The sequence below is a fragment of the Nerophis lumbriciformis genome, linkage group LG13 (assembly GCF_033978685.3).
Source record: "Nerophis lumbriciformis linkage group LG13, RoL_Nlum_v2.1, whole genome shotgun sequence".
NCBI lineage: Eukaryota > Metazoa > Chordata > Actinopteri > Syngnathiformes > Syngnathidae > Nerophis > Nerophis lumbriciformis.
In genome coordinates, this window is record NC_084560.2 from 10,835,421 (window position 1) to 10,862,068 (window position 26,648).

A 26,648-nucleotide genomic window follows, 5' to 3' on the forward strand; every position below is an offset into this window, starting at 1 on the left:
GCTATATATATATATATATATATATATATATATATATATATATATATATATATGTATATATATATATATATATATATATATAAGAAATACTTGACTTTCAGTGAATTCTAGCTATATATATATATATATATATATATATATATTTATTTTATTATATATATATATATATATATATATATATATATATATATATATATATATATATGTATATATAAATAAAAGAAATACTTGAATTTCAGTGTTCATTTATTTACACATATACACGCACATAACACTCATCTACTCATTGTTGAGTTAAGGGTTGACTTGTCCATCCTTGTGCTTTTCTCTGTCACTATTTTTCTAACCATGCTGAACACCCTCTCTGATGATGCATTGATGTGTGGCACGCACAAAAGTGCTTTCATCAAATGCATTAGAGACTGGAATCTTCCATCTCTCCCTAGCATGGCCCAAAACCGGTTAAACTTTGCTTCCTGAGGAAGATCTTCACTGCCAAGCACTTGGTAGTCCACTACTTCTTCCCGGAGGCTATCCAGATCCAATCGCAGCTGCGGCTTTGAACTTACAAGCTGTTATGAGAGTAGCGTATGTGTGTGTGTGGCCCTTTAATAGGTGAGCATGTGAGGTGAGTGACGTCAGTGAGTGTGTGGGCGAGAGAAGAGAGGGGGGTTTTCGGGAGAGGCGCTGAATTTCGGGAGTCTCCCGGAAAGTCCGGGAGGGTTGGCAAGTATGTGCTACATTCAGTCGTGGTGCCTACAGAGTTACCCTCTGCTTTATAGCTGCCCCCCCCCCCTCTTTAGTTAGTTGCACTTCTTAAGGACCTGGGATAGAATGACTCACCTTATTTAGCAATTTCAAGGAGCTGTTAAAAAAGGTGACAGAACCGGAATAACCTAAAAAAGGAGTTGTCTCCGACAATACTGCATACACTTTTATATCAGAAAGAAATCGAAGTGACACTTTTTGGTATGATATTTTTGGGATGATATAGAAAAACATAACAACACTGTGATGTACGGACTATAGGTCACCACTCTTTTCCCTCCACTTTGAACCCAGCGGCTTATAAAACAGTGCGGCTAATTCATGGGTTTTTCTTCGCTGATGGCCGTAATGCAAATAGTAAACAAACAAAACAAGCAATTGCACCGAAAAGGTGTGTTATTGTTTGTGCTATGGCGACATCTTTTGGACGAGTTTGCAGTGCCCTTCTGCTTAGACTGAAAAATAAACCGGAAGTAGTAGTGCCGTTCCGTCTTCCAGCCGTCCATAGCGTTTTTACTCGTATGCATTCTTCAACATTTGTAAGTTTTACATTATAACTAAAACTAGTCTTACTTACTAAACCGTCCCGTGTGGGATGTCTGTCGGAGAGTTTTCATGCATTTTTATACATGCTGTCGTAACGCAATCAAGCTAACGTCGTTATCTTAGGCTAATATGCTAAAATGTTTCTGAGTGTCTGTGTTAGTAGTATTAACTTACAATGGCATTATTTTCGTACTGTTTCAGTTTCACTAATTCCTCAGTAAATTCAGCAAAACATCACCGTGGAGTTATTGAGTCTGTTTAGCTGATTGGAGAGCTAGCTTCTGCAGCTAGTGGGTCCATGACGTTTTGTTTGATCAGCCGTTTTACTGCCGTGTTACAGACACTGTTTGTGTCATGGCGAGGTTGCAGCTTAATGCGCGGTTCATTCTCCCAGGATGCAAACGGACGACTCCGGACAGGACTTGCAGGTAGGAACATGATTTAAACTTGAAAATAACGCGAAGTACCAAAAAACAGAAAACAAGCAAGAGGAATAATGTGCTAATCGCACTCGAAACTAAGCTACCACTTAGCATGAACTAGAACAGTGGTTCTCAACCTTTTTTCAGTGATGTACCCCCTGTGAATTTTTTTTAAATTCAAGTACCCCTAATCAGAGCAAATCATTTTTGGTTGAAAAAAAGGAGATAAAGAAGTAAAATACAGCACTATGTCATCAGTTTCTGATTTATTAAATTGTATAACAGTGCAAAATATTGCTCATTTGTAGTGGTCTTTCTTGAACTATTTGGAAAAAAAGATAAGTTTTTATTTATATTTATAAAGGATTTTTGAATTGTTGCTATTTTTAGAATATTTAAAAAAAAATCTCACGTAACCCTAACCCATACCTTCAAGTACCCCCAGGGGTACGCATACCCCCATTTGAGAACCACTGGACTAGAAGACAAGCAAACTTACGTGACGAGAGCATGAAGCAAACACTTAGCATAAACTATGGCATGGAACACTCACGAAACTGTGGCATGAAACAAACAAGACTTACTAGTAGGTTGCGTGAAGCAAACAATGACGCCAGGCCGACTGACTGGCAAAGGCAGGCTTAAATAATGCCTCTGATTAGAAACATGTGAGCGTCCCGAACACCAGAGGCAGGTGAAAACGATAAGCAGCCATGGCAACCGAACCAAACTCAGAGGTGTCACAAACAGGAACTAAAGGAGTCCAAAAACTAACAGAAAATACAAAAACATGATCAGGACCACGGATCATGACAGTTTGGAAACAATTAAGGTATGTAAATAAACATTTAGTAATTATTTGTGTGTAAATAACTCATTTCACAACATATATGTCTGGGACTTATATTTCCAAAACAAGTGAAAATAGGGTACATTAAAATAAATATGAAACTGATGAATTGGCTACGGAGGACACACATGTAAATATCTCCCACTTTTGAAGTGAAGTGAATTATATTTATATAGCACTTTTCTCCATACTTGCCAACCTTGAGACCTCCGATTTCGGGAGGTGGGGGGGCGCGGTCGGGGTGGGGCGGGGGCGTGGTTGGGGTCGTGGCTAAGAGGGGAGGGGTATATTTACAGCTAGAATTCACCAAGTCAAGTATTTCATATATATATATATATATATATACTGTATATATATATATATATATATATACTGTATATATATATATATATATGTATATATATAATAATAAAAAATAAAAAATAAAAAAATAAATATATATATATATATATATATATATATATATATATATATATAGCTAGAATTCACTGAAAGTGAAGTATTTTCTTATATATATATATATATATATATATATATCAAGAGGGACAGAGACAGCGCACAGTGCATGTGGATCACATGTTACCATGGCGAGAAAACATGGAGAGACTGCCAGTTATCTAGTCTCCACCAGTTGCAGAAAATATGCCATCAGTACAACTGGACAGTGCTGTTTCAGTTCCATCACCAGGACCATCAGTGAGTCAGACACAAACTAGTCTCATCATTGAACCAGATTCAAGGGCTGCTGAGTTGCCATCATCAGAACCCAGATCACCCACAACAAAAACCCCACCAGTGATCCGCATTTACCCAGAAAGGTTTCGAGTACCACCAAAAAAACGGAATCTCTGAAGACAGTATAGAAATCTGTGTTAAAGATGTACAAATACTTTTTGTATAATAAGCATGTTATTGTTTACAAATGAGGGTTAAGAGTTCAGTACTAAAAAAAAAAAAAGAATGTGGTTTAAGTACAGTTTTTTAATTGAGCTGCTGCATTTTTTGGTTGGGTTGTTTGGGTGATCTATGTTTGTCTGTTGCCATCTCCTGGTGAATGTTGGCTATAGCGTACTGGGGTTACTTTTTGGTTGGCCAACGATTTACGTGGTGTTGCGCACCTGACGTCAAGTGTGTGCGTCTGTTCTGAAGTCTACAGTAAAGAGACTTACTTCATCACCTCGCCTGTTTATTGCCTCCAACTCAACATATTACAACAACATTGCTCCATGCAGACTCTCCAGGTCCGCATGGAGCTGGAGGGGGCGTGGCCTCCAGGTCCGCCTGAATTTCGGGAGATTTTCGGGAGAAAATTTGTCCCGGGAGGTTTTCGGGAGAGGCGCTGAATTTCGGGAGTCTCCCGGAAAATCCGGGAGGGTTGGCAAGTATGCTTTTCTCTAGTGACTCAAAGCACTTTACATTGTGAAACCCATTATCTAAGTTACATTTAAACCAGTGTGGGTGGCACTGGGAGCAGGTGGGTAAAGTGTCTTGCCCAAGGACACAACGGCAGTAACTAGGTTGGCGGAAGCGGGGATCGAACCTGGAACCCTCAAGTTGCTGGCACGGCCACTCTAGCAACCGAGCTATACCGCCCCAATGTTTCATGGCTGTATCTCCTTTTTCTGTTGTCTTAACTTTATTATTGTTCTCATTTAATTGTACACGTTTTTTGGGGGTATTGTTCAAATGAAGGCAATGTGTTATTAGTCTTGCCCTCCCTGGTCTTCCTTCAGTAATTCAGACTGTCAAATTGCTACTTGCGAGTGGTTAAACACATAGTTGATGTGTCAGCAGCACTACTTCAAGTAGAGCAGGAAATCCCCCGTTTAAGAGCTACGGAGGATGATTAAAGTAATGATATTCACAGAGGAAATAAAAACCAGTAGCCTGCCTCATTTTTTTTTTTCAAAATGTGCTTTGCATATAACTCCCAGGTCGACACAATATGCAAAACACTACATTTACGAAGAAAACATCCATAGGATGATGTAACCCACCCAGACTTGAGAGGAGAAAGAGAACAATCGTAAAATACCACAATCATTGCGTGGTGAATGTAAAAACGTCACTTTGCAAAGTCAAAATGTATTGCTAGTGGGTGTTTTTATTTGTGGAAGTGTGAGTATCCACAATGCTTTCACACATTTCCTCACACAGCGATGAACTAGAATGACTGTAATGGCTTAAAGCCAACCTGACAAACAAACATGCATTGACAAAACTCACTTCACTGTGTGTGGAAAGAAGCATTAGTGCCACTCCGTTTATGATACGTAGGGTTCAAATGTATTTGTATACTCTTCAAGTGAGTCTGCTTTTCAAACCATACTGTTGGACTGCTTGGTTTTAACCTTCCCCTTTAAAAACGACAGAAGTGAGTAAAAACGCTATTTCACAACTGACATAAAGAGCAATTTATCACTTAAAATACACCCCGGAGCTTCAATTTCAGACCGTAGCTTACAACATCAGTCACAAGTTCCATCTAGCCAAAGTCACAATGTGTCACATAATGATCTTTACTTCCAACAGTCCACAACAGCATTTTACATCCTGCTGCTCAAAAAAAGTACTTGATTTAAAGACAGCAGGAGATATGTTCATGTGTTAAATACTCTACACACACACACATATACATATATATATATATATATATATATATATATATATATATATATATATATATATATATATATATATACACACACACACAGTATATACACACACACACAGTATATGTGTGTATATATATATGTATATATGTGTATATATATATATATATTTATATATATATATATATATATATATATATGTATATATGTCTTAATAAGGTTATCCAAAAAATAGTGCTCGATACCGTAGTAGAGCGCAATATATGTATGTGTGGGAAAAAAAATCACAAGACTATTTCATCTCTACAGGCCTGTTTCATGAGGGGGGGTACCCTCAATCATCAGGAGATTTTAATGGGAGCATTCGCATACCATGGTTTATATAGGGCACAGAGTGGGTGGGTACAGGCTGGCGTAGGGGCGTGGTGATTGGCTCATGTGTTACCTAGGAGGTGTTTCCGTCTATGGCGGCATGCTGTTACAATTTCGCTGCGCTTGTTGAGGGATGACAGGTCTGGACGGTAAATAATAAACAGTTTCTCTTTCAAGCATAGGTTGCATCTTTTATTACCACTATTGTAAGGTGTGCTGGATGCAAGAATTTGCCATGTTATTGAATATTCAACATTATTGTCTTTGAGGTCCCAAATGTGTTTGCTGAGTTCTGTGGTATTTCGCAGGTTTTGGTTCCTGAAAGAAGCCTTGTGATTGTTCCATCTGGTTTTGAATTCTCCCTCGGTTAATCCTACATATGTGTCGGATGTGTTAATGTCCTTGCGTATTACCTTAGATTGGTAGACAACTGATGTTTGTAAGCACCCCCCCGTTACGTATACAACCCCCCATACAGCTAAAACGTCTCAACTAACATTGGACACAAATTCCTCAATCTGATTGACAAACACTTTCCCAAAGACAACACCCTAAGAAAAGTATTCAACAAGAACAACATTAAATTGAGCTACAGCTGCATGAACAATATACGACAAATCATCTCAAACCACAACAAAACAATTGCAGATGAGCCGTCGGCCCCCGGACAGAGCGACTCCAAAACCAACAAAGGCTGTAACTGTCGAAAGAAACCTGATTGCCCTCTCAACGGGGGGTGCTTACAAACATCAGTTGTCTACCAATCTAAGGTAATACGCAAGGACATTAACACATCCGACACATATGTAGGATTAACCGAGGGAGAATTCAAAACCAGATGGAACAATCACAAGGCTTCTTTCAGGAACCAAAACCTGCGAAATACCACAGAACTCAGCAAACACATTTGGGACCTCAAAGACAATAATGTTGAATATTCAATAACATGGCAAATTCTTGCATCCAGCACACCTTACAATAGTGGTAATAAAAGATGCAACCTATGCTTGAAAGAGAAACTGTTTATTATTTACCGTCCAGACCTGTCATCCCTCAACAAGCGCAGCGAAATTGTAACAGCATGCCGCCATAGACGGAAACACCTCCTAGGTAACACATGAGCCAATCACCACGCCCCTACGCCAGCCTGTACCCACCCACTCTGTGCCCTATATAAACCATGGTATGTGAATGCTCCCATTAAAATCTCCTGATGAATGAGGGTACCCCCCCTCATGAAACAGGCCTGTAGAGATGAAATAGTCTTGTGATTTTTTTTCCCACACATACATATATATATATGTATATATGTATATATATATATATATATATATATATATATATATATATATATATATACACACACATACAGTATATATATAAAGTATATATTAAGGCTGCAGCCAACGATTATTTTTCTATCGATTAATCTATAGATTATTTTTCCGATTAATCGGTTAATCTATAGATTATTTTTTTCGATTAATCTATAGATTATTTTTCCTTTTACCGATTATTTTTTTATTTAAAATGAAGATGAAAAAATAAATGTAGGTCAGTTTTTTCAAAAGGCATGACTTTTATCTACAAAAAAGAAAAGTATGGCCACTCAGTCAACATTGACAACAACATGACAAAATATTCTGTAACAATGTAAACATTTAAAACTTATAACATTTGACAAAATTAAAAGTAGCTTATTTGCTTTTTAATGTGCAAATATAAAAGTAAACATCCAGTGCAAATCTTAATATTCTGCAATAGTATAAGCATTTCTAAAGTAAAAGTATTGCTTATTTTGCTTTAAAATGTGCAAAAATAAAGATAAACATCCAATACAAAAAAGTGCGTATTTCCTTGAATTGGCGCCAGGTATATAGTATTCGCATGCCTCGAATTACTCCCGGGTCAAACTCGTTTCGCAAAATAATTAGCGCATGCTTAGCATTACCGCCGGCTCAGGATTAACGCAGGGTCAAACTCGTCACGTCACGAGTCATCATTTTCAAAATGGAGGAGGCTGATTTGAATAATTTGAAATCGCATAAAGGGAAGAAGATTAAGAGCTATTCAGTAGGATTTAAGGTCCAAGCTATTGAATATGCTAAAAAGAACAGTAAGCAGCTATGTTTTATTAATATACAGTAGCTGCGTGTGTCAAATATGAGTCATTAAATGACTCCCGCCTCCTGGTGGTAGAGGGCGCTAGTGATCCTTCTTGCGACTACCGCTACTGCAGAAGACCGGTACTGCAGAAGAAGACAACAAGCCACAAGAGTGAGCAGCGATCGTTTGCTTGCACTTTTAACATGGAGGATTACATATCTAAAATAAAACACTTTTCTAAACTGGACTTTCAATCGAAGCAGGAGGTAATACTTAAAGGAATATCTCCATCGAGACAGAGACTTTTAAAACTGAAGAAAGATAAGGAATACTTCTATAAACAAGTTATCGATGCTTTTGATCAGAATACTCATTTATAAGTAAAGGTAAGACCATAATAACGTTTTTTTTAATTAAATGTGCTTTTCATGATGGTATCCTTACATCACTCAAATTTATAAGCGCAGGCCTATATTTACCCCACGCCTTTTGGTAAGCGCAGGAGTGAGAAGAGGTTTTAAATTAACTAGCGCCCCGGAGGCTATTCAAGGAAATAAGGTATGCGACGCGTCGACGCACAAAAACGGCGTCGACGTATTTACGTAATCGATGGCGTCGGCTATGTCGACTCGTCGTTTCAGCCTTAGTATATATACAAATATACACATATATACATATAATATATATACATACAATGTATATACATACATATATACACATATACTTACATACATACATATACACACATATATATACCGTATTTTTCGGACTATAAGTCGCAGTTTTTTTAATAGTTTGGCCGGGTGTGCGACTTATACTCAGGAGCGACTTATGTGTGAAATTATTAACACATTACCGTAAAATATCAAATAATATATTTTTATTTTGAAAATGTATTAAAAAGTAGCTGAGATAGGCTCCAGCGCCCCCCGCGACCCCGAAGGGAATAAGCGGGAGAAAATGGATGGATGGATGGACATGTATTAAAAATAGAAATAATAAAAAATCGCATGTACATTAGTATTCAGAGCCTTTGCGCAGTGCTTTGTTGATGCACCTTTGGCAGCAATTACAGCCTCACATCTTTTTGAATACTTCAAGCTTTGCACACCTATTTTTGGCCAGTTTCAACCATTCCTCTTTGAAGCACCACTCAAACTCCATCAGGTTGGATGGGAAGTGTTTTATCCAGGATGTCTCTCTATTTCGCTGCATTCATCTTTCCCTCTATCCTGGCTAGTCTCCCAGCTCCTGCCATTGAAAGCCATCCCCGCAGCATGATGCTGCCACCACCATGCTTCACTGTAGGGATGGTGATGAGCGGTGCCTGGCATTCACACCAAAGACTTCAATTTTTGTCTCATCAGACTACAAAATGTACTTTCTTATGGTCTTTCAGGTGCATATTGGCAAACTTCTTACTAAGAAATGACTTCCGGCTGGCCACTCTACCATACAGTCCTGATTGGTGGATTGTCCTTCTGGAAGGTTCTCCTCTCTCCACAGAAGAATGCTGTACATCTGACAGACTAGACTAAGACGAATGCAGCAATGTACAGAAACATGTGTGGCCGTAGTATTCATGCATTTGACACAATTAATCATGATATTTTAATAAAAAAATTAGAACGATATGGCATCAGAGGTTTGGTCTTGAACTGGGTAAGAAGCTATTTAACCAACAGGAAGCAATATGTGAGAATGGGTGAAAATATGTCAACACGGCTAGATATATCCTGTGGTGTACCCCAGGGATCAATACTAGGACCAAGATTGTTTCATCTTTGTATAAACGACATTTGTAAAGTTACAAAGGACTTAAAATTAGTTTTATTTGCAGACGACACAACTGCTTTCTGTTCAGGAGAGAACACACAGAAGATAATACAAATAATAACAGAAGAAATGAACAAATTAAAAAGATGGTTTGACAAAAACAGACTATCTTTGAATCTCAGTAAAACTAAAATAATGCTATTTGGTAACAGTAGAAAAGAGCATCATACACGAATACAAATAGACGGAGTAGACATCGATAGGGTAAAAGAAACCTGATTTTTGGGAGTATTAATTGATGATCAAATTAGGGATGTCCCGATCCGATATTTGGATCGGATCGGCTGCCGATATTTGCCAAAAATTGCGTATCGGCAAGGCATGGGAAAATGCCGATCCAGATCCAGTTTAAAAAAAAAACTCCGGTCCGTGTTTTCCAACGCACCGATTTAAATAATACATTCCACTTTTCTGCTGCTCCCTAATTTCCGTTCCACATTTTCCAGCACACCTTCAACACATCCACAGGTCTGTGAATTCTCACGCAGTTGCTTTTAGCTGCTGGCATTACACGACAGGCTCTTCTCACTCTTTCCTGTGTCTCCCTCTCACAGACAGCAAGCGCACCTTCTTACACATGTCACATACTGTCACGTCATACGTCACATACTGTCACGTCATACGTCACATACGTATACGTCCTCCCCGAGCAGAGAGGTAGCAGCATGGCTAACGTTAGCTGTGATGCTAGCGCAGCCGTGCGAGCAACGCTCCCTCTAAGGTGCTCGCCTGTGCAATTGCGCACTGTTTAAGCGTCCTCTGCGCATAGCAAATCTATGCCAAGCACAAAATCAAATAAAAAAATAAGCGCATAACAATTTTCAACACACCGACACGACAGAGAAAACAGTTTTCGTCATCATTGTTAAAATATTGTGACGTCTGTAGAGACGCTTATCTCCATTCGGTGCCACACGCCCACACCATCAAAATGCCGAGGCAAAAATTTCCACATCAACACCGTATGAAAAAATTTGTGATTTTTTTAGTTGTGATTTCCTTCTCTGCATGAAAGTTTAAAAGTAGCATATATTAATGCAGTATGAAGAAGAATGTTTTAATGTAGACATGCAAGCCTTGAAAGAAAATTTTGAAAATCAAGACTACATTTCCTGCAAAAGGGTGCATTTCTACCCTATATTTTAACTTTAGATTTATTCTCATAACAAACTCTTTTGGCTGTCTTTTTGACACTTACATCCGGCGCCCCCCTCCACACCCTGGATTATAAATAATGTAAATAATTCAATCTGATTATCTTGTGTGATGACTGTATTATGATGATAGTATATATCTGATAGTATATATCTGTATCATGAATCAATTTAAGTGGACCCCGACTTAAACAAGTTGTAAAACTTATTGGGGTGTTACCATTTAGTGGTCAATTGTACGGAATATGTACTTCACTGTGCAACCTACTAATAAAAGTCTCAATCAATCAATCAAAACACATAGAATCATCATACTGCTGTGATTATATGCATCAAGTGTTCATTCAAGGCTAAGGCAAAATATCGAGATATATATTGTGTATCGCAATATGGCCTTAAAATATCGCAATATTAAAAAAAGGCCATATCGCCCAGCCCTAGTTCAATGATGCCATTTCTGTTTGTCATGTATAATTTTGTCTATTTTGTGTTTATCCTTGAATAAACAGGTCAGTTTCTTGTTACCAACCATTGTGTATTATTCAAACTCCCCTAATTCAGCTGGCTAGTTGTTATCAAGAGTACTAAAACCCTTTTCAACATGATTCTGACAACTAAGTAGGCTAAATAACTTTAAACTTTAATACATGCTCGGATAGGCCAGTATCGGTCAGTATCGGTATCGGTCAGTATCGGTATCGGATCGGAAATGCAAAAACAATATCGGTATCGGATCGGAAAAACCTGGATCGGGACATCCCTAGATCAAATGAACTGGAAATCTCATATACAAAACATACAACATAAGGTGGCGAAAAACATTTCAATAATGAATAAAGCAAAATACGTCCTGGGCCAAAAATCACTTCATATTCTCTACTGCTCGCTAGTATTACCATATCTGAGTTATTGTGCAGAAATATGGGGAAATAACTACAAATGTGCGCTACATTCGCTTACCATGTTACAAAAAAGATCAGTTAGAATAATACCGTATTTTTCGGAGTATAAGTCGCACTGGAGTATAAGTCGCATTTTTTGGGGAAATGTATTTGATAAAACCCAACATTAACAATAGACATTTGAAAGGCAATTTAAAATAAATAAAGAATAGTGAACAACAGGCTGAATAAGTGTACGTTATATGAGGCATAAATAACCAACTGGGAACGTGCCTGGTTTGTAAACGTAACATATTATGGTAAGAGTCATTCAAATAACTATAACATATAGAACATGCTATACGTTTACCAAACAATCTGTCACTCCTAATCGCTAAATCCCATGAAATCTTGTACGTCTAGTCTCTTACGTGAATGAGCTAAATAATATTTTTTGATATTTTACGGTAATGTGTTATTAATATATTGTAATTTCACACATAAGTCGCTCCTGAGTATAAGTCGCACCCCCGGCCAAACTATGAAAAAAACTGCGACTTATAGTCCGAAAAATACGGTACATAATGTTGGATATAGAGAACATTTATTTATTGAGTCAAAAATATTAAAGTTCGGTGATTTGGTAAAATTGCAAACAGCTAAAATGATGTACAAAGCAAACTATAACCTGCTACCAAAGAATGTACAACAATTCTTCTCAACTAAAGAGGAGAAATATAACCTTAGAGGAAAATCTAATTTAAAACATTTGTATGCACGTACAACACTTAGAACCTTTAGCATATCAGTATGTGGAATTAAATTATGGAATGGATTAAGTAAAGAAGTTAAAAATTGTACTCATATGATCCAGTTCAAGAGGTTGTTCAAAATATTAGTGCTTACAAAGTACAAAGAAGAATAATTATGAGAAATATTTCCAACCTTATTGGAAATAAGATATTCTTCATCTCAGTATGTTAATAATGACTGAATTAATTAATTAAATATTACAAAACTGTTATGTATACTAATTCACAGATGTTATTTTATTATATAAAAAGGTCAGTAAATGATTCTATATATTTGTAAACGCTCTGAAGCGGGAAAGGGGTAGGATTAAATAAGCTTTGCATCTTCCTACTCCTTTTCGGGCATGATGTAAAATGAAATGAGAAATTGTGTGATGTATTATGCTGTAAGTGTGTTCATGTTCGAAATAAACTAAAGAAAGAAAGAAAAGAAACATCCTGGATAGAAACCAACACTTCCCAACCTGAAGGAGCTTGAGAGGTGCTGCAAAGTGCTTGTGGCATCGTGTTCAAAAGACTCATTTGTCAATGTTCACTTCATCATCTTTTTTGTGTTGCTCTATTCACCTCTGCACTTTTATGTTCATGTTAAACATGCCTGGCCAATAAAGCGGATTCTGATTTAAGATCCGACCAAAACACGACTCCCACTCACTAGCATTAGCTAATAGCTTCAGAACGACATAGCTTTGTTTTCCAGACGTGAGAAGCAAAAACGTGTGTGTGACAAACAGTGCTGAGATAAAGTGGAATTACTTCTTGCAGTATATCCATCCATCCATTTTCTACCGCTTATTCCCTTTGGGGTCGCGGGGGGCGCTGGAGCCTATCTCAGCTACAATCGGGCGGAAGGCGGGGTACACCCTGGACAAGTCGCCACCTCATCGCAGGGCCAACACAGATAGACAGACAACATTCACACTCACATCCACACACTAGGGCCAATTTAGTGTTGCCAATCAACTTATCCCCAGGTGCATGTCTTTGGAAGTGGGAGGAAGCCGGAGTACCCGGAGGGAACCCACGCAGTCACGGGGAGAACATGCAAACTAAAATTGTATTTTCTATTTGTACTTTTTTTCATGCAATATTTCTCATATAAAGTTAGTTAATCCTGCGATGAGGTGGCGACTTGTCCAGGGTGTACCCCGCCTTCCGCCCGATTGTAGCTGAGATAGGCTCCAGGCGCCCCCCGCGACCCCGAAGGGAATAAGCGGTAGAAAATGGATGGATGGATGGAAGTTAATTAATCATCTTAAAAGGCATGTTAAAAATGTACTGACATTGGGGGGCCAAGCACCAATTAAATTGATTTAATTTAATTTCATTGGATACATTGATTTTGAGATGCAAGTGTTTTAAGTTAAGAGCTCTGTCACAGGACTTATATAAATAATAATACATACTAGAATTTGCAATTCCAGTAGGAATTGCATGTGAATGCCCTATGTGCGACAGGTGTTGAACCGCAAATACATGATTGGAACTTAAACGTTTGATTGTTCACAGTGAGTGGAGTGTGTGGATGTTGGAATGGTTTCAATCGGTTAAGAAATGTGGGATAGGGAGAGGTTTGTATATTGCCTATTCATTTTCAGTGGGGGGAAATCCCCGGGAAATCAGGGAATTTTGGGAAAGGGAAAACATATTTTGCTTTGGAGATCTCGTAAGAGTAGTATGTGGATGGTTGAAAGGTCCGAGTAGAGTAAAACGTGGCGCAAAATTTTAAGAATATAGGGCATTGTAGAACTTTGAATATGTCTATTCATTTGAAAAGGGGATTTTCTGGAAATTTGGGAATTTAGGGGAAAACCGGAATTTTTTTAAAATATTGATACATGCACAATTGTCCTGGAAGATATGAACGGGTTGGTTTTTGAATTGTTTGAATCGGTTGAAAAATGTTAACATAGTAACAGTTTGAATTGGCAATTGGTATTCCGGAATTCCTGGAATTTCGGAAAATATTTGAGAATATTGATATAAGCACAATTGTCCTGGAAGATATGAACGGGTTGGTGTTTGAATTTTTTGAAAGGGTTAAAAAATGTTGCTGTAGTAACAGTTTGAATTGAGAATTGGTATTCCAGAATTCCTGGAATTTGGGGAAAACCGGAAATTTTTGAAAATATTGATACAAGCACAATTGTTCTGGAAGATATGAACGGGTTGGTGTTGAAATTTTTTTGAATCGGTTGAAAAATTTTGAGGTAGTAACAATTTGAAGTGAGCATTGGTATTCTGGAATTCCTGGAATTTTGGAAAAAAAACTGAATTTTTTTAAAATATTGATACATGCACAATTGTCCTGGAAGATATGAACGGGTTGGTTTTTGAATTGTTTAAATCGGTTGAAAAATGTTGACATAGTAACAGTTTGAATTGGGAATTGGTATTCCGGAATTCCTGGAACTTCGGGAAAAACTGAAATATTTGAGAATATTGATAAAAGCACAATTGCCCTGGAAAATATGAAGGGGTGGGTGTTGGAATTTTTTGAAAGGGTTAAAAAATGTTGCTGTAGTAACAGTTTGAATTGAGAATTGGTATTCCAGAATTCCTGGAATTTGGGGAAAACCGGAAATGTTTTAAAATATTGATACAAGCACAATTGTCCTGGAAGATATGAACGGGTTGGTGTTGACATTTTTTTTAATCGGTTGAAAAATGTTGAGGTAGTAACAGTTTGAAGTGAGAATTGGTATTCTGGAATTCCTGGAATTTTGGAAAAAAACTGACATTTTTGAAAATATTGATACAAGCACAAATGTCCTGGAAGATATGAACGGGTTGGTGTTGGAATTTTTTGAATCGGTTGAAAAATGTTGACGTCGTAAGAGTTTGAATTGAGATTTGGTATTCCGGATTTGTTGGAATTTCGGGAAAACCGGGAATTTTTACGAAAAAAAATAAGAACATTTGTTGTCCCAACTCGGACGAATGTTTTGAAGGTGCAATGGTTGGAATCGGTTGACAAATGCGGACTTTGAAAACTTTCCAGGAAGTGTTGAAAATAGGGCTTTGGAAAACCGGGAATTCTGGGTAATCTGGGATATTTTTTGGGGGGGGGGTCGGCGGGGGGTAGGGGAGTTTTTGATTCCCGATTGAGCCAAACGTTTTGATACTTTGATGACAACTGTGGGCCGTGGCCTCCGGCAAACTTTTGCAGTGGAATAATAATATAATGCTTGAACTCTGGTATTTAATACTTCAAAATAAAACGTTTAGACATTTTGTCCGGAATCGGGGAGTTCCAACTTCGTTGAACACACTTCTTGTTGTGCTGTTAAAAGCAAAGATCCCCTTCAATGTGAATCTGAGATAAACAAACAATTATTCCTGACAATGTCACAGAGCTCTCCTTTGAAGTAGTTTTTCGTCAGACCTTTTAAAATATTCATCGTGTGCAGTTTGGAAAAGTCGTGGAAGCCGATCAAGGATAAACGGTGACATCTACGTCCGGGTGAAGACACGAGTGTGAGCCAGGAGATGGACGACCCCCAGAGCCCATCTGGGAGATGTTGCTAACACCCCTTTCAAAGTCCATCCCTCATTACCTTAACGAGATCATGAACATCCGAACTGACTGAGATGACTGAGCTGAGTGATGGCGATGGAAAGGCAATCAAACAGCAGGAAGAGGGGCATAAACTACATTTAATAAGGCAGGGGGAACGTACATATCTATGCTTGCTCAGATTGCTTCTGGCCGTTTGGGAGACATGGAGGAACAACAAAGTCAAACTGAACAAAGAAAACACTTGAAGATATTCTCCACCGGCAGACTTGTGTGCTAGTCTTTCTCCTGCAGACACTCTTGTTGAGTTAGAATGAAGGAAGACTCTGACCGATACTATACATGAGATCTCCTCCCCTTCTAATTTTGATCTCTGTTGCCTGGATGGAAAAAAGCATGCAAGGATGTGTTGTCTTCATTATAACAAGAACAAGAAAGTTTTGATCATATTACGTCTGTACTGGCTCACATGCACTGGGTTCCTGTGCACTTAAGATGTGACTTTTAAGGTTTTACTACTTACGTATAAAATACTACATGGTCTAGCTCCATCCTATCTTGCTGATTGTATTGTACCATATGTATGGCGTCACATTAGTGCCAAAAATCCGAGCGCATAAAAACTGTTATCGCGCGCTGATTCTCCACTTCGTGCGCGCGCGCGACACCCTTTTGCGCACGCGTGGTGCCTTTTTGTGCACGCGCGGTGCCTTTTTGTGCGCGCGCGGTGCCTTTCTGCGCGCGCGCGACGCCTTTCTGCGCGCTCTCTGTGTACTCCTGGCATCTCTCCTCGCGCTGTCATGTTTCTTTTTGGCACTTTGGGGGCGGGTATGCTTGGACGGCCCTTTCTTTCTGATTGGTCAGGCGAAAAATGCTGAAAAATGCTCAGAGCCAATCAGAAGTATAGCAGGGCGGGTCATCGTCAATATGTATCAAGATTTACGGAGGAAGAAGTGGATAAAAAAATGTCGCACACTGATGAAGGTTATTTCATACCACATAAACACAATACAGGGTAATACAAAATGTGACCCAAATAAATAATAAGACAACAAACACCATAATCACATCTTTCAGCCAGAACTGGTCCACCAGCAATAACATCCAACCATAACATTATTTTATATTTTCACTTCTTCTTGAACATTTGTTTTCTAATTTATGGAATTTCTTTTGATTCAGCCATAAAATTAATGAAATAATCTTTGAATTTTGTTTTTAAAATGTTAAAAATAGCTTGTAATAACGTATTCTGAAACAGTTTAAAATAATCAGAGAACTGACTAACACTGACCCTACACAACTATGTTGCACAATTAAGTCATTTTTGTTTTAAAGCGAAAGAGGTAATTTCAACAGGTACAGCATCCTATGTCATATCTACATGTAATAAGATTTGTAACAAGGCAAACCGTTTGTAAATTGGTCGAAAATCGAGCAAGTTATGGTAATTTAATTAGTACATGTACCATTGACATCAATGTAATGATTGAGGCTAGCTGTCCGAGGTAAGATGGCTACAACGTTGCTACGCTGGAGAATGATTGGTCATATGAAAAATGCTCACAGCCAATCAGAAAGGAGTGGCCGTCCAAGCATACCCGCCCCCAAAGTGCCAAAAAGAAACATGACAGCGTGAGGAGAGATGCCAGGAGTACACAGAGAGCGCGCAGAAAGGCGTTGCGCGCGTGCAGAAAGGCACCGCGCGCGCGCAAAAAGGTACCGCGCACACAGAAAGGCACCGCGCGCGCGCAAAAAGGCACCACGCGCGCGCAAAAAGGCACCACGCGCGCGCAAAAAGGCACCACGCGCGCGCAAAAGGGTGTCGTGCGCGCGCACGAAGTGGAGAATCAGCGCGCGATAACAGTTTTTATGCGCTCGGATTTATGGCACTAATGTGACGCCATACATATGTCCAGGCAAGAAATCTGCGTTCAAAGAACTCCGGCTTATTAGTGATTCCCAGAGCCCAAAAAAAGTCTGCGGGCTATAGAGCGTTTTCTATTGGGGCTCCAGTACTATGGAATGCCCTCCCGGTAACAGTTAGAGATGCTACCTCAGTAGAAGCATTTAAGTCCCATCTTAAAACTCATTTGTATACTCTAGCCTTTAAATAGACCCCCTTTTTAGACCAGTTGATCTGCCGTTTCTTTTATTTTTTCCTCTGCTCCCCTCTCCCTTGTGGAGGGGGGGGCACAGGTCCGGTGGCCATGGATGAAGTGCTGGCTGTCCAGAGTCGGGACCCGGGGTGGACCGCTTGCCTGTGCATCGGTTGGGGACATCTCTGCGCTGCTGACCCGTCTCCACTCAAGATGGTCTCCTGCTGGCCCCACTATGGACTGGACTCTCACTATTATGTTAGATCCACTATGGACTGGACTTTCACAATATTATGCTAGACCCACTCAACGTCCATTGCATCCGGTCTCCCCTAGAGGGAGGGGGGGGGGGGGGGTCACCCACATATGCGGTCCTCTCCAAGGTTTGGTCCAATATGGCTCATTCAACATTTAGGGGTGCCGACCCCTGCAATAGGTGACAGTTGACAGCAAGCAATGCGTATGTCTGTCTACCAGACTGGGGCAGCACGGTGGAAGAGGGGTTAGTGCATCTGCCTCACAATACGAAGGTCCTGAGTAGTCTTGGGTTCAATCCCGGGCTCGGGATCTTTCTGTGTGGAGTTTGCTTGTTCTCCCCGTGACTGTGTGGGTTCCCTCCGGGTACTCCGGCTTCCTCCCACCTCCAAAGACATGCACCTGGGGATAAGTTGATTGGCAACACTAAATTGGCCCTAGTGTGTGAATGTGAGTGTGAAAGTTGTCTGTCTATCTGTGTTGGCCCTGCGATGAGGTGGCGACTTGTCCAGGGTGTACCCCGCCTTCCGCCCGATTGTAGCTGAGATAGGCTCCAGCGCCCCCCGCGACCCCAAAAAAGGGAATAAGCGGTAGAAAATGGATGGATGGATGGATGTCTACCAGACTGTGCAATTTGTTGATTCAGCACTTAACAGAACAAACTGAAACGGCCTCGGCAGCTTTTCAATATTTTTATGGATACATGTCCATGGTTTGGACGTGCTGCGGAGGCTGGCTGCAGCTTGTGTGACCGTGGCCTGACAGTGCTGCGGTCGTATTGACTCACCAGGTTGGCTAACCAGTAGGACGGTGGACAGTGCTATTCAACTGGCAGCCCGGGGACCACATCCAGCCTGGGAATAACACCATACAGGCCCTGAGTTTAGCTCAAAACTTGGGGGACAAACATTCCTGTTTTATAGAGAAACTTGGACCATGGCAACACATCGGTGGATCATTGCATTTGCATTTTAACCTTGCGAGCAAACATAGAACACAAAGATTCAAACTTGCATATTTACCTAATTGAGGCATTCCTCAAAGCACACCTTTGAGTCCTTTCTTTTTGCCAGTTACACAATTTTTATGTAAAGTGATGTTTGTAATAGAGGTGTTGATGTAGCTTGTTTATTTCAGGTGCAGTCAATAGTCATTTGTTCAACTTCTTTCGGTAAACTCGTGGTGTTCCTCAGGGTTCCATTTTAGGTCCTCTTTTTTTTCATCATTTGGGCTTTTCAACTGGTCCACGAGTTCAGTTCAAAAAAACTTGTGAGAGACTCACAATTTTAAACACTAGAATGATGATCTTTGACCATTTTGTTTGCAGAAACTCCTTAAAAACAACAGAACGCTACTGTAATTGACAACATAATTAGACCAAAATCAAAAGACTACTGTAGAGGATGCTGGTTCTTCCGATATATACAAAATAAGACTAGTAGTTAAGGGAGAAGTCCGGCCCCCAGGTCCTCGGAATTGTGGCCCCCAAAACAATTGAGTCGAATAGGCCTGCTGGTTAGTCTGGGAAGACAAAAGGCTAGGGGAGCACACCCTGAGAGAAAAGCAAGTGCTTGTAGGCGCACCATAGGCGGTCCTCCGACAGACCGGAGCTCCGGCAGCTGTGAGGAGGTGCCGGTCGTCCTGGGTTTCCCTTGCCACCGGATACAGCTCCCCACAGCAAAGAAGTGACGATAGAGTCTGCGCGTCTCCCTCGTTGAAAAAGACCTCAACGGCGGAGTGGGCGGATGATGGTTGCATAGAAGCTCCACAACGGTCACAAAGGCGGAAGAAGGCTGCAGCAAAGATGGTCCCTCAATTGTCTTGGTCTCCATGCCATTGGACCCTGGCCTTCTCTTTGCCAAGGACAGTGTGGTGGCTGTCTGTGCACCAGTCTCAATCAATCAATCAATCAATGTTTATTTATATAGCCCTAAATCACAAGTCTCCCCACTTTAAAAGATTTCACGCACAGGCGTTCTCCTGAAGGCAATCCCACCAGTAGGAGAACACTCATACTCGTTTCGAGTGATCGCCGACAACGAGGACATGTTTTTAAATGTTTGTTTCTCTGCTCTGGCCGTCCACTTCTTCTCCTTTAGATTAACTTTCTCAGTTACGGTGGTTGGAGGGAAGAAGGATTGTGTCGATCTTTGGACAAATAATACTTCAACCTGCGGCGGGAAGGCTCGTACTGTCACTCAAATTATGCTCGCAATTTAAAGCATAACAAAAAGCGGAAAACAGCTTGTTTCTTAAAACATCCAAAGGTTGGGGTACTCATAAGTTGATGTTTCACTGTAATTCGTTTAGTGGATTTGATTTGAGGAACAATTAAGGTGTTTTTGTCTTCCACCGTGACTGTACCCCAATGTAAATACGCCAAAGACAGTTGAAGGCAAACTTGAACGACTTTGGTGTGGAAAAAAACGGACTCAAAAACCTGACTGATTCTGATTCTAGACGAGATTATAGGCCGGCATGCCCCCTTTAAATTCCATCATCACTGACTGGATTTGTTAATCAAATTCCATGCCAGGGGATGATTAGTCAGCACGGACCTCAAACTAACACTCAGTTCACACATTATAAATTCATTGGCGATACCCTTATAGTCATAGCAATACAATGTTAATCACAAGACTCAAACATGCAGTTTTGTACCCACAAAGTTGTGTTCACACAAGACGTGACCGACATGACGGCTTGTTAATGGAATGGAGTGATAAAGAGAGATGGCAGGCAGCGGGCCGGTTGGCGGCTACACTCTATGATCATCTCAACTTCCGGGAGTGACGGCTACCAATGGTAGAGTACATTCGTCCCGGGCAACGATCCCTCTAAGGTGCGCGCCTGTGCAATTGCGCACTGCTCAAGCGTCCTCTGCGCACAGCAGATCTATGCCACACACAAAATCAAAAAAAAAAATAAGCGCATAACAATTTTCGTCACACGGACACGACAGAGAAAACAGTTTTCGTCATCATTGTTCAAATATTGTAACGTCTGTCGAGACGCTTTGAGGACATGAATTCCATCCATCACTTCACTGAGCAAAACTCTTTATTGTCGGCCATAAACACATCACCAAAACATTAGTAAAAAAAAATGATATCTAGCAAAAGTGGTCATTTTCTGCAGTACAAACCAGACCAAAAGCAACTTTGTTATATCAACAGCAGCCGCTCGCTCTTTCTCACTTGCGCCAACACATGCACATATGGCACTTAGGCAGTGATGCGTTTATAGTCACACAAAAAGTCGGACAACTCCAACACCACACATAAAGTGTCATTCCAGGTCGTTACACTATGATTTACCAATCAAATGTGTGCTTATTCTAGTGTCATTTATTAGGAATCTTAATTTATAAATATTAATCATGAAATGCTGTTAGTATATTAAATAAATACTAATAAAAATATATTTTTTACAAACAGGAAGTTGCAGGAATGTACACATGATCCCCTGCTTACATCTCATTGTGCAACATGTGAATGTTTTAATGGGAACTAAATGCAATGTCTGAAAGGGGTACACATTATTTCCAAAGCAGGACCTCCACCCAGACAAACAATACAAGTACACAGTTCATGAAAAACAATATTTTTTGTTATTGTCATTGTAAGTGGGCCTAAACACTTATATTAGAAAATAACCTCATGGAAATGACTGCTGTCATTTCATTATAATAATAAGAGAATGTTGTCTGTCTATTTGTGTTGGCCCTGCGATGAGGTGAGGACTAGTCCAGGGTGTACCCCACCTTCCGCCCGAAAGGGACAAGCGGTAGAAAATGGATGGAGATTGAACTTGTTTTTTAGTCAGGTTTGGGACAGGTGGGCTGCTGGTGTAGCCACAGTGTGTGCATCTGATGTTGCTCACATGGGCTCCACTGAATGCTCAGGGAGTTTTTGCGTTTGTTCACACACATGAAAAATTAGAGGGAACATTGGTCCTGGGTATTGTTTGGATTGGACCGCTCAGTAAAAGTTACTTTAGTAGCCGAAGCCCGGAATGTGACAGGAGAATTCTCAAAACACTGTGAGCCTGCCATTTTGTCAGAATGGATTTTGGAGAATGGACTTGGTGTTGTAATCTATCAGGACTGCACATATAAACGTTCAGTTTGCACACAAATCGAGTAAACGCCACCTAAGTTTTAAATCAATTAGAGGGTAACCAGTGAAGATTGTGTTCAAGTTAATCCAATTTGATGCATGGACTATGGCCAACAGTGAGACGGGTGGCATCTATTTTTCTGAATACGGTTCCTTGTCATTAAGTGCTACAATGATAAGATAATTAGTGCAAGCAGGAACTTCAAAAGTGAAGTGCTAACTATAAACATCCAGATGGTAATAAACAGTGTTGGGACTAACGCGTTACAAAGTAACGCGTTACTGTAACGCCGTTAGTTTCGGCGGTAACTAGTAATCTAACGCGTTATTTTTTTATATTCAGTAACTCCGTTACCGTTACTACATGATGCGTTACTGCGTTATTTTACGTTACTTTTTATGTAGTATAAAGTGTGTTTTATCGGAGGTTTTATGTGTCGTTCTGATTCTTCTTGTGTCACAAGCCGGAGAAGAGAGAGAGACATGCGCTCTGTGTGGGTGTGTCTGAGTGTGAGTGTGGGGAGCGAGGGGGGGGGGGGGGGGGGCGTGTCTGATCATGGCGGAGCAGAAGTCGAGTTTGCTAACATGGAGATATTTTCACTACTTTTCTTTTGTCGAGCACAAAGAAAATAACATTTTAGTTAAATGTAAATTGTGCTTTGGATCAAAGATGCCATCTACTGCCCAAAACAGCAATTCAAATCTGCTGAAACACGCTACATAGCAACATGCTTCGACGAAGCTAGTAAAGAGAGACAGAGACTCTGATGCCACTTTACCTCCACCACCACCATTCACCGTTGAAGGTACACACACTCTGTCAATCAATGTTCCCTCTAATTGTTCATGTGTGTGAGCAAATGCAAAAAGTCCCTGAGCATTGAGTGGAGTCCATGTGAGCAACTCTGGATGTGCACACTGTGGCTACACCAGCAGCACACCTGTCCCAAACCTCACTAAATAACAACTTACATCTCCATCCATCCATCCATTTCCTACCACTTGTCCCTTTCGGGGTCGCTGGAGCCTATCTCAGCTGCATTCGGGCGGAAGGCAGGGTACACCCTGGACAAGTCCCCACCTCATCACAGGGCCAACACAGATAGACAGACAACATTCTCTTATTATTATAATCAAATGACAGCAGTCATTTCCATTTCTAATATAAGTGTTTAGGCCCACTTACAATGACAATAGCAACAAATATTGTTTTTCATGAACTGTGTACTTGTATTGTTTGTCTGGGTGGAGGTCCTGCTTTGGAAATAATTTGTACCCCTTTCAGACATTGCATTTAGTTCCCATTAAAACATTCACATGTTGCACAATGAGATGTAAGCAGGGGATCATGTGTACATTCCTGCAACTTCCTGTTTGTAAAAAATATATTTTTATTAGTATTTATTTAATATACTAACAGCATTTCATGATTAATATTTATAAATTAAGATTCCTAATAAATGACACTAGAATAAGCACACATTTGATTGGTAAATCATAGTGTAACGACCTGGAATGACACTTTATGTGTGGTGTTGGAGTTGTCCGACTTTTTGTGTGGCTGTAAACGCATCACTGGCTAAGTGCCATATGTGCAAGTGTTGGCGCACGTGAGAGAGCGAGCGGCTGCTGTTGATATAACAAAGTTGCTTTTGGTCTGGTTTGTACTGCAGAAAATGACCAGTTTTGCTAGATATAATTTTTTTTACTAATGTTTTGGTCATGTGTTTATGGCCGACAGTAAAGAGTTTTGCTCAGTAAAGTGATGGATGGAATTCATGTCCTCAAAGCGTCTCGACAGACGTTACAATATTTGAACAATGATGACGAAAACGGTTTTCTCTGTCGTGTCCATGTCGTGTCGAAAATTGTTATGCGCTTATTTTTTTATTTGATTTTGTGCATGGCATAGATTTGCCGTGCGCAGAGGACGCTTGAGCAGTGCGCAATTGCACATGCGCACTCCTTAGAGGGAACGTTGCTGTCAATTCTCGTATATACTCTTTCATTCTAGACTTCTAGAGTGTTTGATTATCACATCACTCTAAATGTATAGACTATAAAGTTCACAAACATAAAGAGGGATGCTGGTGGGCCAGGCCAAACTTTCCTTATCTCTAAACTAAAACTGGGGAAATGTGTAGTGTTCTGGGTTTCAGACATGATTTTGTATAAGAATTACTTGAGGAAGAAAATGCCTGGTTAGACTTTGTGTATGTAGTGTGTGCCTTTCTTGCTTTACAGCTATGCTGTTATTATGCTGTTTGTTACTTATGTATGTTATGTTGCAGCTATTTAAAATAGTTTTGTTAATTTGTTCTGGCCAGAAACAAATTGGCCTTTGTAACATATCTTTGTCTTTGTGTGTTGTATGTAGACCACATGGCTTAGCAGAGTTGAGTGATGCAAATGCATGTCAAGTTGATCAACACATTGTATTATTCTCCAGTGCAATAACACTACTGAAATGAAGGCTAAAAGGGCATTAATTGGAGCTTTAAAAAAAGGGGGAAAAAAGAAGTAACTAAATAGTTACTTTTCACAGTAACGCATTACTTTTTGGTGTAAGTAACTGAGTTAGTAACTGAGTTACTTTTGAAATGAAGTAACTAGTAACTGTAACTAGTTACTGCTTTTCAGTAACTAACCCAACACTGGTAATAAACAATATGAAGGGTTCAGACCAAAAGCAGGTCTCCATTTTCCTTGAATAAATCAATGTTTTTTGTGAAGATTTTCATGCGGATGTGGACTGCAACTGAATCATTTCCAACAACCAAAATGATAATTTTGTACGAACTTGTCTTGTTTACGAGTGAGGGAAGAGTGATGCAGACACTGTATCGGTCGTGGTGAAAAAGTAGCTGAGCCAGAAGGCAAAGCTCTCAATTTACCGGTTGATTCACCTCCCTATTCTCACCTATGGTCATGAGCTTTGGGTTACGACTCAAAGGACAAGATCACGAGTACAAGCGGCCAAAAGGAGTTTCCCTTAGAGAAAGGGTGAGAAGTCCTGTAATCCAGGAAGAGCCAGAGAGGTTGTTTGGGCATCTTGTCTCCCTGGGGAGGCGTTTATGGCAGACAGACTAGGTAGGAGGCCACGGACAAGACTTAGGACACATTGAAAAGACTATGTCTCCCGACTGGCCTGGGAATGCCTCGCGATCCCACGGGAAGAACTGGACGATGTGTCTTTGACTGTGAAATCACTCATTCATTCCTCACCAGTCATTAATTTCCATGTATTCACACTAGAGATGCGCGGTTTGCGGACACAACCGCGGAGTCCGCGGATTATCCGCGGGTCGGGCGGTTGAAATTTAAAAAAAATTAGATTTTAAATAGATTCAGGCGGGTGGCAGTTAAACCAATTCGGAAATATATATACATAGTTAAATGTTGTTACCCACATACGAAAAACGAGCAGGCACCTGCAGCATATGCCACAACAGAAGAAGAAAAAAAAAAGAGATGGCAACGCCGGCAGCAAACGTGGTACGCGACAAACTAAAAAAGGGAATACTAAAGACCAGGGGAAAAAAAAGGCCAGAAAAGTTCAGCGTGGACTCGTTTTTATGAGGTTGTAAATCAGGATGATAGTAATGCTGGCTACGTGATTTGCAAGAGCTGCGACGCTGTTTATGTCTACGACAGTCACAAAACCGGGACATCTAACATGGTGCATCACATTTGTGCAAAACCCCGAACCTCCACAAACACCCTGAGTATGAGCAGTTTCGTCCGCCGTGATCCCAGAAGAGTGCCACAGGATGTTAAAACAAGATAGAACGTAGCTGCCTGCAGCAGTTTGAGTGGCGCGAGTGCGCTTGGAGGTGCGCTCAGCGCGGCTCCCAGATGATTGCGCACTGGTGTGCGTCTGGACAGTGACAGCGTGGCACGCATTGAATGTCTCTGCTGCATTGGATCAGTCTTCTTTCTTTAACATCGTCTATATTAGATATATATCAACGGGCGGGTGGCGAATAGCGGGCGGGTGCGGTTTTGATTAAATGTTAGTTCGGATGGATGGCGGATGGTTGACGACTTTTGTGATGCGGTTGCGGATGAAATAATTGCCTATCCGCGCATCTCTAATTCACACCATGTATTCCAGTGGTGATAGTAAAATGGTGACATGACCTAAAGTGACATGACATCCAGTGAGTGTCGGACCAATCCTGCACTGCAAAAACTGAAATCCAAGTAAGATTAAATATCTCAAATAAGGGTGATATTTGCTTATTTTCTGTCTGATAAGATAATTCTTCTCACTAAGCTGATTTTATGTTAGAGTGTTTTA

The 26,648-nt window shown here is 40.2% G+C and overlaps 1 protein-coding gene across 1 annotated transcript in view; it reads right to left on the reverse strand.

The window, feature by feature from the left end:
- The window catches only part of LOC133613865 (receptor tyrosine-protein kinase erbB-4-like), a 1,130,743-nt gene that overhangs the window by 387,944 nt on the left and 716,151 nt on the right, over positions 1 to 26,648 (reverse strand). The gene's annotated exons all lie outside the window — the stretch shown is intronic.